Source organism: Sceloporus occidentalis, unplaced genomic scaffold, assembly GCF_023333645.1.
Source record: "Sceloporus occidentalis isolate IW3139 unplaced genomic scaffold, rSceOcc1.0.p SCAF_232, whole genome shotgun sequence".
Taxonomy (NCBI): Eukaryota; Metazoa; Chordata; class Lepidosauria; order Squamata; family Phrynosomatidae; genus Sceloporus; species Sceloporus occidentalis.
The window spans coordinates 1,108,067-1,126,918 of record NW_028317212.1 but is presented as its reverse complement, the minus strand read 5'-3'; positions in this window follow the sequence as shown (position 1 = coordinate 1,126,918).

Below are 18,852 nucleotides of genomic sequence, written 5' to 3'. Positions count from 1 at the left end.
TTTAAGCTCCGGATTTTAGTTAAAAAAGTGCGTGTTATACGCCGATAAATACGGTATATCGTTGCCCCCCCTCCCTCCCTCCCTGCCTGCCTGCCTGCCTGCCTGCATGCATCTTCGCTCCATAAGACGCGGCTGATTTTTCATCCTACTTTGGGAGGAAAAAAACTGCGTCTTATGGAGCGAAAAATACGATAAATTAAGGAAGTTTTACTTTACGAAGAGGGTGGTGGATAAGTGGAGCAACCTCCCAGCAGAGGCGGTAGAGGGTAATACAGTGAGGGTATTAAACATGCATGGGATAGACATACGGCTCCTGAATCTAAGACGAGACCAACGACTGATTAAGGTTTGAGTCGTTACAACAGGAGAAACGGGCGACTAGACGGGGGCCGGAATGGGGCCGATCTGCCGGCAAATGCTATTTGCCCCAGCTCTAAATAGTAAAGAGTAGAACTCTTTGCACTACATTATCACCGCGTGAAGTTTAAAGCTGATGAGATCGCTGCAGAGTATTTGTTAAAATGTAATAAAAATTCAAGCCAAGAACAGAAAAAAATGCGGTGACCTCACACGTCAAAGAGAAAAACAGCAAAAAAGTCCTGTTGATTTCTTTTTCTTTTTTTCTGTAATTCTCGGGGCAGTATTTCATCGTAATTATAACTTTCATATCTATCATCCAACTGGAGACCCAAAGCCCCCCTCAGACGGGGGGTCCCGGCTATAAAATAGTAAAAAAAGTTTAAGTAAAAAAAAAACATAAGAGTAGGAAAAAGTAACTAAAATGATATCGTTGAAGCGTATTGGACAGCAGGGTACGGTGCCCGTAAATCGGGACACTTGGGCGCTATGCAGCTCTCTTCTGCGGGTAAACACCAGACCGTTTATATTTTTGACTAGCCAGAAAACCAAAAATTGGGTTTTTGATCAAAGATCCTCAAAATTCAAAGATGTCAGCGTCGTCTGGACAGCCAGGAACTCTGTTTGAAGCATTATCTCTTCTCCCGGCTCGTAACGCTGACTCTGTCGTGTTAATTGGCCTCTGAATTTTTTTTTTTTACATTTTTCTTAGCAAAGGCCATAGAAATAAAAAAAAAAAAATGCCCCTGGGGATCGGAGATTGCTGGGGTAACTATCTATCCTGCCATTAAATTATTAACCCTTTCCTTCTCTACCCCTATAACATCTAAACGCTAATTTTGCCAAAATCATTTATCCCGGAATAATCAATTCGTTATAAACTCATTACTTTAGATTTTTTTTTTTTTTTTATTCAAAATCCTATCTAATTTTAATTATTTCATGGGCCATCTGATGAAATTCATTAATATGGAACATTTAGTTTAAAAGCCTCAGCAGACTAATTATTGTTAATTTTTTTAATAAATTTTTCCTTTGTCAATAGTTTATTCTTAGAAAAAAAGTGCAGTTTTTTTTTTTTTTTATTATTATTATAATTTTATTTATTTTTTTATATATAAAAGTTTTTTCCGGTCTTGGATTACCTTTGACTTTTCTAAAAGTGTTCTCTTATTTGTCATATCCCACCCAAAATTAAAAAATAAATAAATAAAATAAAAAAAATGTAACGTTTTTGTTAGGACGTAGAATACTTCCAGGGAAGAAATTTTTACATTTGGCCTAAAAAGCCCCAAAAAATAAATGCGAGTTTTGTGCGTGCCTGGGGTGGAAGGAGCATCGGCGGGGAGTGGATGCCGCTTCGATGTCACTGACGGCAGATGATAACGATGTCATATTTCTGCATCCCGCGTTTTAATGAGCGGCGGCCGCTTGGCTGTCACGGCGGCGTGCGATTCGCCGCGTCTCTCCGCTCCGGCAGAATCGCGGGGCTCTGCTTTTCCATCAAAATAATCCAATTTAAGGAAATGATTCATATTAGCGAGCGCATCTGTCTGCGGCCGAAGCAGAGCCCGAGTGTTGGTTTAATAAATGATCCTCATTAAATTCCACTGAAAATATAATCCGGGGAGAGGCGGCCGCGGCGCGCGCGGCACGGAATGAGCAGGAAGAGTTAGCAGCCCGGAGACGCCGTTTGTTCTGCGGAGGCTCCACGGCCGCTCCTTGTTTGTTGAAATTTTAATTTTGTTACGAAGACACCAAATCCATCAGACAGAGCGAGCAGAGCCGCTGCCCCTTCCCGTCACGTCCAGGGGAGATCGCTCATTCTGTGTGCAGGAGGCTGCTTCGGGGGCTGGGAGAAATACAAGTCACTCGGGTGCCATATACCCCCCCCCCCCCCCCCCCCGTAAAAAAAATGTCTTTTTTTTTACTTTTTTTTCCCGTTCTGGCTTCGCTTTTTCACATAACAGTATCCGGTAGTTACAAAAATACTGCAATAATAGAAAAATAAACCATAAAAATATGTTTTGTAGCAGTAAAAACACAGAACCCGCCAGCAGATCGGCCCCCATCCGGCCCCCGTCTAGTCGCCCGTTTCTCCTGCTAAACGACTCAAACCTTAATCAGTCGTTGGTCTCGTCTTAGATTCAGGAGCCGTATGTCTATCCCATGCATGTTTAATACCCTCACTGTATTACTCTCTACCACCTCTGCTGGGAGGCTGATCCACTTATCTACCACCCTCTCAGTAAAGTGAAACTTCCTTACGTTACATCTAAAGTAGATAAGCCTTTTACCGGATACCGCGCTGGGGTATTATTTCTTTAAAGCATTCATCTACAGAAAATCAGGGACAGAATCAGTAACAAGGGGCAATATGCTTTATAGGAACCGGTCTTTTTGGTATTTATCAAGCTAAATGCTAATGTACTTATAGACATGGGGAGGAATAACTTGATGCCTTCAGAGGAAAGATTAAAATGGACGATGTAATAAGGTCTATTTGCTTAGCATGTTTAGGGAGCGCCGCGTATGACCAGGTCCCTCGCAGACAACAGATCGGGGAACCCGTTCACCCCAAAGTCATCAGCTCTGTTGACCCAAGTAAATTACATTTTCTGCAAGACAAAGGGGGCCATTTTGGGTCGGCAGTCCCTTTAAAAATCTTATAAATGTCGCCAAAGGCAATTTTTCTCCACCCATCGTCGCCTTCGTGGGGTTTGAAGGAGCCGTTAACCTATGACCTGAGCCGCCCGTTGCTTTGGGATCTTGGAGAACGTGACCTACGGAGCTTTCAATGAGATGTATTAGGGTCACGATAGAGGGTAATGGCCTCTAGACTTCTCCCGTGATTGCCATGTTGTAGACGTGTTGTAGACGTGCTGTCTTACTTAGCACGACGGTCAGTAAATTAAGAAGCGTTAAAGTTCCCGTAACCGGCATCGGCACAATAGGACATTTTTTTCTACTTGTGTTGGGAGGCTGTTCCATTTATCCACCACCCGAGAGCAGTAAAGGCGGCGGGGGTAGAAGTCCATTCAGTGAGAAGAGATTGGCCATAAGGGGCAAATCCACCGGCAGATTCAGGGTGTAATTTCTGTCATTATCAACATTGGGTGACCAACAATGACCTTAACCCTGGTTTATACGGTAGACAGAGGGGCGACTGGGTTTATTCACTAAATCAGGGGGTGGCAGGAGAGTTGCAGTTTCAGCTCCATTAATTCACCCTGCATTATGAAGGCCTAACCTGAGCCCCATATAATGTATAGTTCAATACCAGAACTATACATTATAGAGAGGCACCCAAGTCCATCTTAGCTAATCGCTAGGGTTGGCCCTTCACAATGCGTGCCCGACATTGGCGAGTCCGAGTAACAACTCTCCTTCCGACTCCCACTTCAGCGGACGAACCCAACTGTCTTACGGCTATTTTCTTTCACACAGTGGCCACTAAGTGTAATTAGCGGTATGGAGGAGTTTCCGCTGGAGGACGAGCCTTTTCCTCCGCGTTGAAATGAGATGAAAAGCATCATCGCTCCATGTAATACCCGTCGGCGTGGAATGTTCTCTTAGGGTTAGCGTGTGCGGTGAGAACGTTATGCTTCTCGTGTCTAGCGGCGATACTAACGACTCCCGGACGCTCCGAGACTGAGCCGCTCCACAAGCAGGTGCGATACATGTTATCCGACCGTGTGATATATTACCGTATTCTATAGAAAAGCACGAGGTTCTGTACTCCAAATTGTTACTTTTAAGACATCGGACTGAGATGGGGCGGGTGGGTTTTTTTCAAGCGGCCGCTGTTTGCTGAGATCCCACGGTTTAGTTTTTTTTTTGTTTTGTTTTATTACAATTTCGAGAAACCTTACATTTCGGGCAGAAGCTTCGGATACAGAGATTCCCATGGAGGAAACTGGAATGTTCCGTGACACGTATGGAATTGCGTTACATAACACGGCATTGGACATTTAGTGTTTTGATTGTTGGAGAAATCTATTTCTAGATGGGATTCATGAGATCTCATTGCATCGTCCATGACCTGTAGACTGTTATTTGTACGATATTAGAAAGTCTCTTGGTTATGAGGAGAGCGGAGTCTGTGCAGAAAGGTCACAAGATGTGCAGTTCATACGATATTTCTTACTTTGTGATGAACGTCAGTTTCAGAAACTGGAAATCTTTTACTTTGTGGGGTGATATCTCTGTCATTCAGTGAAACCAGCTTAGCTCAGCTTCTCCTGGAAGAAGGGCCGAGTCTGCCCTGTATAATGTATAGTTAAATCAGTGACCGGCCCCTGTATAATGTATAGATAAATCAGTGACCGGCCCCTGTATCATGCATAGTTAAATCAGTGAGCCGGCCCCTGTATCATGTATAGTTAAATCAGTGAGCCGGCCCCTGTATCATGTATAGTTAAATCAGTGAGCCGGCCCCTGTATCATGTATAGTTAAATCAGTGAGCCGGCCCCTGTATCATGTATAGTTAAATCAGTGAGCCGGCCCCTGTATCATGTATAGTTAAATCAGCGAACCGGCCCCCTGTATAATGTTTAGTTAAATCAGCGAGATGCCCCGTATAATGTATAGATCAGTGAGCCGGCCCCCGTATCATGTATAGTTAAATCAGTGAGCCGGCCCCCTGTATAATGTATAGATAAATCAGTGAGATGCCCTGTATAATGTATAGATAAATCAGTGAGATGCCCTGTATAATGTATAGTTAATGTGCAGAGAGTTCGTCTCATTGATTTTAGAATACATTATACCAGGCATCTCACTGCCGTAGAGATATTATATCTCCAGCTCTCCCTTCTGAGTGTAGATCGGAAAGAACATCATGGGGTCTCGGTGAAGCCCCTCACTCTGCATGTGTCATAGGACGGCCTAGATCCCAAGCAGAGCCGACTGAAAAGTAAAAACTTGTCCTCTTTGGAGGAAACCTCACAGAAACCTTATAAATTCGCCCCTTTTCTTGGGGACAAAAATGCAGAGAGTGGGTGGAAGAACACGAGTCGGGGGGGGGGGGGGCTGTTATCCAAACGTCCGGAGATCATTAACCCTTCTAACCTGGAGGAAATCTTAGTGATTCCATCTGGAAATGACCATTCCATCCCTCACAACGTGAAATAAGAGATAGAATGTTTCTTGCGGGTTATGATGTCATACACTGATGCACGCGTTCCTCTTCCACCGCCTCGTTTATTGTTGATCATTCGTTTGTCCCTCTGCTGAGCCTCTTTTATACATATTTTTTTCTTTAAATACACGCATTTCCTGCCTTCGTCATTGTGGTTGTTCAACTGATCTGTGTGCGGTATTTTTCATTTTTTTTTTTCTCCCATCCCTTCTCCCTCCCTTTGAAGGATTCAAAAATGAAAAAAAATATAAAAATAATAATTTAAAAAAAAAATACGCCAAAAAGAAAAAAAAAAAATCTTTTCTTCTTTTGTCATTCAACTCAAACCCTACCTAACCAGACCCACCACTCGATCTCGCGCCGACAAAAAGTTCACATAATGACGTGAGAGTGGACAAAAGAGCTCCCAGTCCGTAAGTTCAACAAAAAGCAGAAGTCGAAAATGTGAAATGATGGCGTCATGTAAACAAGCTAACTAAATGGTTGCATGACACGCCGTTAAGTTTTGTGGAGGTGCCGTGGTTGAAGCATTTTTTATTGAGTGTTGTATCAGTTGATGATTGGCCAGTCATAATCACATGTGCCTTTTTTTTGTCGTTTTTTTTTTGTCGTATTTTGTGATACCGCAAGTTTTTCGCTGTGCTCATTCTGTATAATTGCTTGTAGTGGCATTCTGTTTTTTTATGTTTTGTTTTTTTTATAAATATTTTTTTGCTTCCTTGGTGTAACGTACTGTAAAGATCAAAACACAAAAACTGTGATTCTAAAGCCAAAACGTAGAAGTCCCATAGAACGCAATAAGAAAATGTTGTGATTTGATTATTTTGTACATAAAATATTGTGATTTTGATGGTATTTTCCTGTATTTATATATATATTTATATTTATGGAGATTTGGGGGCCTTTTTCAATTGAATTGTTTCTTAAAACAACAGATTTTAATTTTGTTTATGGTTCATTTTGGGTTCCGCAATATTAAGAAAAATACTAATAACCAATGTGTTTGGTTAAAGCCACAGTCCCACTTTAATGTACAAAAAATATATAATAATAATCTTTTTTTTTCTTACTTTAGTCTTCAAGTTTATTTAGAAGAGTAGTTATGTAATCACAATTTTAAAAAATACATATTTTTTTTTTACCATTGGGTTAAAATAGTTTTTTCTTCCAAATTTGACATATAGGATGCTAATCGGCTAATATATATATATATATATATTTAATTTTGACCAGCTCCCAGATAAACATAAACATGGTTTAAAATATAAAATAAAAAGTATACTAACTTGAACTTTAGTGCAAATTTCGAAAATTTGCCAGAAAAAAAATAAAATAAAAATAAAAAATACCGGTAGATAAAAGAAAAATAAATGCATTTAAAAAAAAAAATGTATTTTATTTTTTAAGAACGTTTTTATATTTTTTATTCTGTAATGTATCACAGCACCAGCTACTTTTTTTAAATTCAAGTGGGCCTGGAACTTTAACCAACCTGCCACCAAAAACAAAAACTCTTTTAAAAATTCAGTATTTGCAACTGAAAAAGGGTCCTCGACAAGTGTATTCTTTTGTTTTGTTCAGATTGTTGTGTATGTTGTGTATGGTTTAAGGTGTGTTGAAGCAACAGTGTTGACACCCTGCCAGCGTGGATAGATATATGAACGGGTTTTCTTAGCTCCATTTTCTCGATGTAATGTCAGGAGGAACCTGCTTGCTTGTAGGAGATAAGGGTTTCATCTGCTAAGCTTAAATGATCAGACATCCGGCTAAAATGTCAAGCTTAACGCGATCATGATTTCATTAAAAAAAATATAGAATAATTTGGAAGCCTCTGCAAGCCTCCGAGTTCCATTCGATGAAGTTGAATATTCCGATACTTATTCATTTCATGGGTTAAGATTATTTTCTTATTGTTTTATTTTTTTTTCATTATTTAAACTTTTTTATTTGTTCAAGTCGGCTAGGGCAGAAAATCCACACCTACTTTGCTTCAACAATAAATGTGTCTTTATTTAGGTTCTTTCTCTTGTTTCCTTCCTCATTCGACATATTTTGTTCACTGTGATGAAACCTGTACTAGACGAGGATCACATTATTTTGTAGCCAGGGTTATTTTTAAGCATACCATAATCGTTCTCCTGTCCTAATGAGCATTTTAGATCAGCAATACTTCTTCACAGTTTTTTTTAATCAACAAAGGGGATGTATAAATCCCATTTTAGGAAAGAAAATCAACTTCCAAAAATATCTAGTATTTGGATAATTATGGCACTCTAGATTATCAATTTCTAGGTCATACACTGGCACAAATTGACAAATTTGTTTAACCCACTGGTCTACAAACATATTCATCACTAGCTGATTTTCAGTGACTTTTAGTTTTTTAAGCTTAGTTCGTTTTTTGGTTTTTTTTATTTGATTTTACATTGGATGCCAACTTCGTAACCTTATGTTTCTTCTTGTGTTTGTCTTCTTCCAGGGCAGGAACGGAATGGGCAGTATTATAACAATACAACATACATATATAAATATATATGATCAAGACGCGTTGGATCACAACTTTGACATATCAGCAAAGTACCAACTGATCTGAAGACTTCAGAATTTTCTCGCTTTGATTGTTAAGATTGTAACATTTCTTTAATGAAAAGTATCACGTCTGCTTACGTGGAACGGAACTCTAGTTGACGACATCAGACGGACTCAAGATCAATCGGAATTTTCCGAACAGACAATGATAATGCCACACAAAAAGGATTTTTTTTTTTCTTCAAACAGGAAACCTGAAATCTGACAAGGAGTGCCTGGTAGTCACCATGAATTAAGTTGCCATGGTAACGCCACAGCAACAATTACTAGAAGCATTGTATTTGTCATTCCTTAGCTATATAGGGACCAAAGGACCAAACTTTTTACCGCAGACTTGTAGCTGTATGTAAAATATGGAATTAACTTCCTATACCTCGGCTGTTCTTAAAACAGTTTGAGGGTAACTATATGAAATATGTAAAAAAAAAATAATTAAAAAATGCTTAAAATGCTTTTAAAATGGCAAGATGATAGTTATTTGATACTATTGAAGGTTCTTTGGTTACATTACTTCAATTATGAAAATTTCCTATGGTTTTCTGTATATTATGAAAGGAGTAAGTATTTAGGGATTAAAGTAAGAATATATATATATTAAAAAAAAAAAAAGAAAAAAAGGAAAAGAGAGAAAAAAATGAAAAAAATATATAAAACAAAAAAAGGTACAAAAATCATTAGAAGAATGGCTGTAGTGGAAAAAAAGGGTTTGTAAATGCTTTTCCCATTTAAAATCTTAATAGTTGTACAGAATTTAACAGAAAAGTTTAACATACCTATATAATAGAAAAAAAAAATTAGAGAGCAAAAAATGTAAAAAAAAAAATGCAAAAAAAAATAAATAGACGTTAGCGTTATTGCTAAGAGAAAGATGTTGTAGAACTGTAATTTTTTGTAGAGTTTAGAATAAGAAACTCCTATTCTTTGCCAATTGCATAATGTATCGAGGAGGATGTGAGAGGCCGTAACGGCAGCTTTTAAACTGCAAGCATTCCACCTATTTAAAATAAAAAATAAACAAAATAAAAAAAATATTGACTCTTGTAAACAATGCAATGAAAATATTAAAGTTACAACAGCTAATGTCTTTTTATCTAGTTAGTTCTAACTCGAAGAATGACACAGCTATTGCTTCATATCTACATAACTTGCTATTTGCTAACACTCCCATCATCCTCTGCTTTAGTAGTTTCCATATCTGTTCTAGACCTTCAGGGCAAAAGTTAGCCTAGAACCTTAATACTGAAAAAAAAAAATTTAAAAAAATAAATAAATATACAATCTTTGAAGAATTTCTGAAACTGTTTACAAGGAATTTTGAAAAACAGGGGATGTTTAAATGATGCTGGCTCTGTTTTTCTGTAAATAAATTTGCATATTTTGTAGGACTTTTAATTGTAATGATAGAGAAAAAAAACAAGGAAAACTATTTAAATGAAAGCACGATATTTATCTTTGGTAATTGACTTTAGAGCAGTTTAAAAAAAAAACAACAAAAAAAAAAACAAGATGTTGCTTTAGAACTCAAGAATTCAGAAAATAAAATCAATGAACTATTTAAGAACACATATATTTTAAGAAATATCATATTTATTCTAATTTATTTCCACTGTATGAATTATTGCATTTATCTTTTTACGTTGTTCTCGCTCCTTTTAGTTGAACTAAAAGAGCGAGATGATCATTTTTTGGACTTTTTTTATTTACCAAATATATATAGATATATATTGAAAGATTCTTAAAGTATTAACTCTCGCAACATGTCATGCTTCTTTTCCTGTTACGTTTGTCTCAAATGCTTTTTTCTTTTTTTCCTTTGAATCTTTTGACCGCGAGAAAGGCTGGTAACCCCTTCGTTACATTCATCTCCCTGATGTCACGACTCCCTTGAACCTCATTCATTCACCCCCCCCCTTTAACTGATCAACTTTGTAACCAGCTTACAGGCCGCTCTCGTATTGGAAAGAAACGGTTACTTTGAACAGTTCTTGCATTTACTCCCGGCACTTTGCTCCAACACCCTTTCTCTGTTTTCTTCACGCTCTTTCGATTTTCCTTTATCGCCCACGCGTAGGAATTATCGCCTCTTTTCTCTCTCTGTTTCATTCCTTCTGTTTCTGCTCTTAGTAAATACAGGTGTGTACAGCAGCTGCATTTCCGTCCAACTGCTCTTTTCACTCCCAATTACCTTAAAAAAATAAAGATCTCCTTGTAATCTTCTGTAATTATTGAATGACGCTTTTCAGCTTAGCCCTAAATAAAGCACAGTTTAAAAAAAAAAAAAGTCTCCTTATTGTTATAAAGTTCAGTTTCATTTGGGAGTCGGAACGGACAGGATTTTTGTAAATTTAACGATAAATATTCGGGTTGTCAACATACTAAAAAAGTAGGGTGGGGATATTTAAATAATGTGTTGAAGATCATATGTCCAAAAGCCCTCCCCTCCATTTCCTGAACGGGGTCTCAGAGTGAATGGGGCAGATTCTCATTGTGTTGGGGTGAATGGGGCAGATTCTAAGGGTCTCGGGGGGAATGGGGCAGATTCTAAGGGTGAATTGGGCAGATTCTCAGGGGTCACACAGTTTGGAGCCGACTCCTTCATATCCTCCTCTGATTTAATGATATCTGAGAATCCCGATTGGTGCTTTTCTCCCTGCTGTATCACAGCTGGAATCCCTGCTTGAATACAGGTGACTTAATTCAGAATATCTTTACCTCCTGACTAGTCCATAAGGACCTGTAATTGTGGTCCTGATACCAAAGGCAAGAAAACTGTTAAGGTTCCAGCATTGAGTCATTTATTAATCAGAAAGGAGAGTCAAGTCAGAATAAGACACAATTGACCCGGGTTTAAAGTGGAAAGAAGACAAAAAAAAAAGCATATTTAATGCAAAAAGTTCAAGGTCTTGGGATTAATTGTAATGGTACCAGACGCGTCGGGTGTCTCTTCCGTGAAAGTCCTGGGCGTCTTGTATCAGAAGTTTGTCCAGTGAATGTGGGAGCGACACATTTCCATGAAGCTCAACGGACGCGGGTGCGTAACGAGCAGTCCTATCACTCACTGTGACACAAAGTATCCAGGGGAAGCTGCAGCCTTACAGCAAGAAATGCTGGCCTTGATTCAGTGTTCCTGCCTTATAATTTATAAAGAGTCAGGAACCGCGGAATGTTTGTTCTGTATACGAATGTACGGAGCCAATCAATCCTCCTGAGTACATGCGCGACAACAAGCGTTCAGAAACAACCATAGACAACATGCGCTGACCACCAAAGAGACGAAAGGAAGCTGATCGCAGCAGTTGGCCGAGTTCCCTGATTTATTCTGGTAACTCTGCCAGATCATTGATTGGCCAATTATAAGTGAACATAGAGGGATCTCTGCCAACTCAGATTAGAAACACGCGCCTGTTCTGATTAATGTTCATTGAAGTCTACGATTCCCAGCAGAGTATCAGCCCTCCGAGGATTATTTGTCCTTGCTGCGGTTTATTTTTGTGTGGCTGCGTATGTGCAGCAGGTTTTGTTGTTTCTCATACGGCGTCTGCATTTACTCTTTCCCCGCTCTAGTGGAGATTAAACAGAACGGGTCTGAAATGTACAGCGCAAAAACTTATCCATTTTAGTCCTCGTACGAACGGCGCGCCTCATTTATTCGCTTTCGGGTCTCGCTTCTCTCTGTCTATTGTTGCCACAAAAAAAAGACCCACAATCACAGGATGGCGTCTCTTCAGACAGACTCCCAGAGCTTCGGGTGACAGACCTTAGTAAAGCTACTTTTCAGAGCGGCCTGTGACCGGGACTTCTGCATACCCGTTGTACGGGATGGCGCTCTAAAAAACAATCAAAAAACAATATGTTACAGTCTCATGTCCGGCTCTGAGGCCTGCACTCTAACGACAGACAGCGGCAGAATGTCTCGTCCCTCCTCTCCTCCTCCTTTCGGATACCGCTGGGAGGGCCCGTCTTCCCCGTCTCCTCCTCTATGATCCATAGTGTGTCCATAGTACCCGGAGGTATGTCGAGTACCGGGGGTTACTTTGTATTTTGGCGGTGTGGGATTTTTCATTCAGATTTAGTAAATAAGGGTTTCGCTCGCTCCTCTCTATCATTTGTGTTAGAACCTGCTTTTCCTAAAATGCATGATTTATTGCACCCCAAAAAAAACAAAAATCAACACAAACTCAAACTTTTACATTTAAAGTGATACATTTTCAGTGTCCCACGCAGGGCCGGCCCTACAATGGGGCCGACTGGGGCAATTGCGCCCCAAGCGGTTTTTTTTTTGGTTTTTTTTTTAAGCGGAGGAGAGAGAGAGGGGCACCGAGTGATTTTCGCTTACCCGCTCGGCGCCCCTCTCTCTCTCCTCTGCGGCGAGTTTCCCTGTTCGGTCTCTGTGCCGGCTTGTAATGCAGAGCGCCGGAAGTGACGCGAATTTCCGGAGCTCAGCATTACAAGCCGGCACCGTGGCAGCACAGGGAGACTCGCCGCAGGACTGTTTAAGGGTAAGTACCGGGGGGGGGTAGATAATGCCGCAACCCCCCCCCCGGCGTCGGCGGGGGGCGGCATTTTAAACTTCGCCCCAGGCGGCGTTAAGTCTTCGGCCGGCCCTGGTCCCACGTCGTGACAAAAGAGAGTCCCTGTGATTATTGCCACGGGTGTTCCTTTTCTTTGCCCTCTTCCAACATGCATGTCAAGCTAAAGGCAGAAGAACATTAAACTGGTCATGGAATACTCGGGACTGTCGGCAGCTATGCCGATCCCTTAAATCATCGTGCTTTATAAAGTGTCGCAGGACATTCCATCCTTTATTCCCGACATAAAATGTCAAGAGAGGCCGTATAAAAAGAATTGCATTCGGCCGGGCCGTGTCACAACATTTATTTATGTTTGGTGCGGCCACGAGCCGCTCGCCGAAGGGGCCCAGGAACCTTTTGGATTGGGTTAAAAATAAAATTAAATTTAAAAAAAAATAAAAAAAAATAAGAGGGAAGGTGGAATTAGGATGTACGGCCTTTGTTTTGGACAGGAGCGTTCCGTCATGTCTGTGAGCCGCGTCCGGGGAGGCGAGAGAAAGCGCCTTCCGGCTACAAAGCAAAAATTCAATAGGCTGTAAAAATGCGTGATCTCTGTGGCCCGGGGGGCCGGCTCGCTTCTTAAACCACTTGAGCTTCCTATCTGTGGTTTATGGCGACCCCCCAGTCCCTGAGCAGAGATATTTCTCACTCGCTCCTTACGGCGTGACTTTTATTCCACACAGAGTTTGTCAGACGCTAAACCAACCCGGTGGATATTACGTCAGCGGCCCCCGACGGACAGGGTCCGGAAGCAGAAGAGACTTTGCTGAAATAGAAACGGACTTTTAATTTGCGTTCGAAAATGCAGAAATCAGAATTTTGGGTGAATGAATCATTTTTTATTATTTTTAACCTTATTTTTTTATGTTGTGATAGTTACCCAGTACCTGGGGCAGCCTATATATATATATATATATATTGATTTACTCAGGACTCGGGGGAGGGGAGATGGCCCATGGGTGCCACCTCATATGAGACATGGCGGGTTCCTGGGGTCCATGTTTCGCATTCATTGTGGTCGGAACTTAAAAGGTTAAAAGTAAAATAAAGACAAACGCACCCCTTCTATGGGAGCACTTTTTCCTGCCACTTCAAGCAGCCAATCAGTGATGAGAATCATCGGACCACAGAGGAGGGGTTCTTCTGAAGCTCTGGAGCTGAAGCTTCTCCTTAAGGCTTTTTTTTTTATAATCATATATCTATTTGTTTTGTTATAAAGTACTTTAATATGCATTCTAGATTGGTGAAGCTGCCCAGGACATTAAACTGTCCCTTTAATGTGTTGGCCTCTCTCCGTGTGGACAAACCACTTCATTTACTAATGGATCTATAATTTGTGCTTTTTCTTTGTTAATTTGTATGATTGTTTCAGTTGAAAATCTCACCTCGTAGAAGCCGAGACCTGCGGCAGACTGTGGCAGAGCCAGTGTTATCTGATCAACTGATGCTCCATCCCTTCTCCTCCACCACCCCTTACAAAGGCTGTCTGAGCCAATCAGCAACTAGAAGCAACTTAACAATGGGGAGAAATAATCACAGACCCACCTCCTAGAGTTTATAACCAACACACATAGCAATTGAAGTCCAACGGGGGTCACTGTGGCTAGACTTGGCAGCCAAAATAGCCATTTGAGGGACAGGGCTATCCCCAGGCAGCATTAAAAGCATTGGGAGTGGGAGGAGAAATGGGTGGGGAATGGGTGTGGCTTAACACCGCTCACCCTGCCCCAGAGAAAGAGGAGAGTCACCCGGAGACCCGACGAAGCATCTCTTCACCCGGAGAGTCCAGGCCCAACCCCGAGAAAAAAAAATATTCGGGGGGCTTCGCTAGCACAAGTAATGAACACAACCGTTACCTTGTTGTTACATCTGATACATTATAATGATATGACTTTATCAAGAGTCTGTCTCATCTATCCCTCATCTCCAGAGGCAGTCCCTGCTCCATTCGTTGTGGTTCAGTCTCAGGAGTCAAAGGTGGAAACCCTTCAGGCTGTCCCATTTTTGGGGGCAAGCGCAAAAAAAGGGTGGTATGATGTCATATGACAGCTTTCACCGTGACGGGACCTTGAAGATCGGGGATCCATCTCGTGTGTCACAGTACGTCTCTCCTTGCTGAGAAATATCATTCTTCAGAGCTCTTCCCCGCTCACCGCTCACAATCTTGGTCTCACCTGTTGGCGGTCCATACCGTTTTTGACCTTGAAACCCCCCTTTCCGAGTGTTTTCGTTGTGAGATTTGTCACATCGCAACGTTACTTAAGAGGCTTTCAAAGTACTTCTGTTTCCTGGCAACGTTATCCGTCCTTTGCCGATGTGCCGGTAAAGCCTAACGCAAAGTGCTAGCATCGCAAGCAAACAGCGTCTAATGAGAGCTCTCGCTGTCAGAGCGCGCGTGGCTCTTAGATTAACGGATATTTACAGGATTCAGCTCTTAATTGGTCTCCTCCTGCTAGATTCCATTTCCCCGGCTTTATGCTCTTTTGTCCGGCTTATTATATATATATAACACGGCTTATTGTCGTGTTATTATATATAGAGGAATAACGCTGCGTAGAGCGCCGGGAAATGAGTTTCATCCCGTTAGCTGCGACATTAATAAAATAAATGTGCGCATCAAATAAATGGGAAAAGCTTTTATTTCTCTTTTCTTTGGAACTTGAGTAAATATTTAGTCGATTGTCTACGGCGTCTCCGCGGAGAGAAATGTCCCCCCCCCCCCCCTCGAGATAGCGGCTTATTTCACAACATAGATGAGAAAAAAATGTTAATAGAAGCCGAGGGATCAATCAGAGAGCGCGCGTTACAGCCGTCGGCGGAAAAAATGATGTGTTTACGACTGCTAATTGATTACAATGACAATAAGCACATCCGAGACCCCGGGGGTTAAATAATCGCCCCCGTTACAGAATTATGTTTATTTTATATTATGGAATAGGAGGAGTTTGGCCGTCTACGAACACCAAAACTTTTTCAGAACTGGATATTAAATTCCTTGTATTGGAATGAAAATATGTTTTACCCCATAATATAAAGATTTCAGGCAGCTGCGTATCAGCCGTTTGTATGATTCTCGCTCTGTTATCTGATCCCCAATCTACTAAACACCGCGACTCCTTATCATACTGCCTGTGGGGAACTCTCTGTGTTTGACGTGGAGATTGCGGGGTGAGCGCTGCTCCGGGTGAAGACCCCAAATCCTCCGGGTCCGCCCATTTTCCCTTTAAATGGGGGGGGGTTCCCGCTGAAGTCAGTGCGCAGTCCTGGCCGCATCCCGCAAGGGAAGGCTCCGGATAGCCGGAGCCAAGAAGTTACCAGTTATATTACTGTATACAGCGCTGGGGGTTATATTACTGTATACAGTGCTGGGGGCGTTATATTACTGTATACAGCGCTGGGGGGTTATATTACTGTATACAGTGCTGGGGGGTTATATTACTGTATACAGCACTGGGGGTATATTACTGTATACAGCGCTGGGGGTTATATTACTGTATACAGCGCTGGGGGTTATATTACTGTATACAGTGCTGGGGGGTTATATTACTGTATACAGTGCTGGGGGGTTATATTACTGTATACAGCGCTGGGGGGTTATATTACTGTATACAGCGCTGGGGGTTATATTACTGTATACAGCGCTGGGGGTTATATTACTGTATACAGCGCTGGGGGTTATATTACTGTATACAGCGCTGGGGGTTATATTACTGTATACAGCGCTGGGGGTTATATTACTGTATACAGTGCTGGAGGTTATATTACTGTATACAGCGCTGGGGGTTATATTACTGTATACAGCGCTGGGGGTTATATTACTGTATACAGTGCTGGGGGTTATATTACTGTATACAGCGCTGGGGGTTATTACTGTATACAGCGCTGGGGTTAAAAGGGACACTAAAGCCATCAGAGGCACGTCAATGCACACCATAGCTGCGCGGCCCCTTTAAATGTATGTGGTGCACCCTTACGCAGTCGTTTAAGACCTCAGTGGTCTCTTCTTCATACGAGCCATCAGCCAGCCCCGAGTTCTACCCATAAAGCAGACTAAGCCCTTGGATGCTTCCGTGTTTTTCGAGGGCTTTAAACACGCCATTGATTATTGTTCTCGTTCGGTATAAACAACTTTGGTTTTGAATGCAATTACCCTTTGGTTTCACCCCGCGTCGCCCGGGGATATAAATGAGCGCCGGCTCGGGGTATTTTGCGGAACAAATAGCCTTTGGGTTTTTTTTTTGCGGAGTAATAGCTTCACAACATCCTTGATTAGCCGTCTTTATAATTTGTGTTATTATTCACCTGCTCGGTAATAAAACGGCGTTCCGGCCGACTCCGGCCAACCGGGTTCCTCCATTCATCATAAAGCGTTTCTCCAGCCAATACGGCGACCCGGTAGGCAAATCCAATTCCGGTCAATGACGCATGTCTATATAACGGGGGCCGCTGGTGACAGGAACGGCTCTTTGTCACTCCGCTGAGGCCCCCAACGGAGACCCCTAAAAAAAAAAAACTAAAACTACGGCTTTATTATTATTTATTTCTTAATATTATGAATATTCGCACGACTGGAAACCAAAGAAGTTATCATTTTTTTTTAAATTGTCACCATAAATTCCTCTTCTAAACGCAGAAATAACATTTTGTTGTTGTTTTTTTGCACGGCGTACGACTATAATAAACTTTAAAGGAACATCAAAGATCAAGTGTAAGGGAGGTTTGTATGAAAATATAAAAAAAGAGATTTTCTGATTATATCTGTGTTGGTTCCCTTGTCTAGGGGCTAACTTAAAGAAGTCTTACTTTACGGAGAAGGTAGTAGATAAGCAGAGCAGCCTCCCAGCAGAAATGGTAGAGGGTAATACAGTGAGGGTATTACACATGCATGGGATAGACATACGGCTCCTGAATCTAAGACGAGACCAACGACTGATTAAGGTTTGAGTCGTTACAGCAGGAGAAACGGGTGACTAGACGGGGGCCGGAATGGGGCCGATCTGCCGGCAGGTTCTGGGTTTCGGCAGAGATTGATGTTTTGAAGAAAAATAAACAAAATATTTTTAGAGTTTCTAAAAATTAACCCCCAAAATACAATTTTATTTGATCTCTACTCTACTTTCCGGTGAAATATACAATAATATGAATGTATTTAAATGGTTAAATGTAACTTTAAGTTTTTGGATTTTTAAGCAAATATGTTACATTTTCTGCTTCTCGCCCACAAGAAGCTGTAGAGGCCAACAGTCTCCCTTTAGTACAGACTTTAACCCCTTAATGACAAAGCCCGTACATGTACGGACTCAAAATGCATTGTTTTCTATGAGTTTAGGGACTGCCCATTGTCCTTAAGGGGTTAACATAGGAGGATAGCGAGACCCCTAGACCCGCACGGCGCACTCACACATCCCTCTTGGATCATATCATTTCTGCACAGCCCAGGGATATTTCCCCTTTGAGCCTTTCCCGGGTTATTAAACGGAATTGAAGTTTGTCAAGGTCTCCAGAAACAATCACCTTCCTTATGCGCTGGCGTCTGCAGTATTAAGGAGATCCCTCCTCTGCTGCCCAGAATGTCCGTTTCTGCAGAAGTTTTAAGTGGAAAATGCTACTTTCCTACACTTTTTAGGAGCCGGTAAAACTTTTGGCCTGGCTGTACTTTTTGTGTTTCTACATTTGTATCCAGTCTACTCCCTGCGTTCCCTTTAAACGTAACAGTGTTCTGTGCGAGCTGTTACATTGTATCTGTCGGCGAGGAGCCGGCTGTGCCGATATCGGCCGTCGGAATACAGCCTTGGGTAGAAACATAGAACCAGTTGGCCCGTCTAGTCTGCCCGTGACTATTGGCTGAAACCTTTCAAGAAGTGGTCAAGATGGTCAAATAACGGCAACCCTGGTTATCGGGGAGAGTAGTCATTGTACCATGACTGGTGTCTACAGAAAGAGTGCTGAGGACTGTGAATCGAGATTCGCTCGAATGGACGGTAGTGACTAATGAAGATTAAATATGGCGCTCAATGTCAGGTGGACTCCACGTTGTTCCATAAACCAAAAGATCTGAGGTTCAGTACGTACTGCTGCTTCCTTCCTAGCCCACCTACAGGTCTTTTAGGGGGTCCGGGGCCGCACAACATAACTGGAAAGCACATGAAAACAATATAAACCAGGGTGTGGTGGGGTGGGAAGAGGACCTCTGT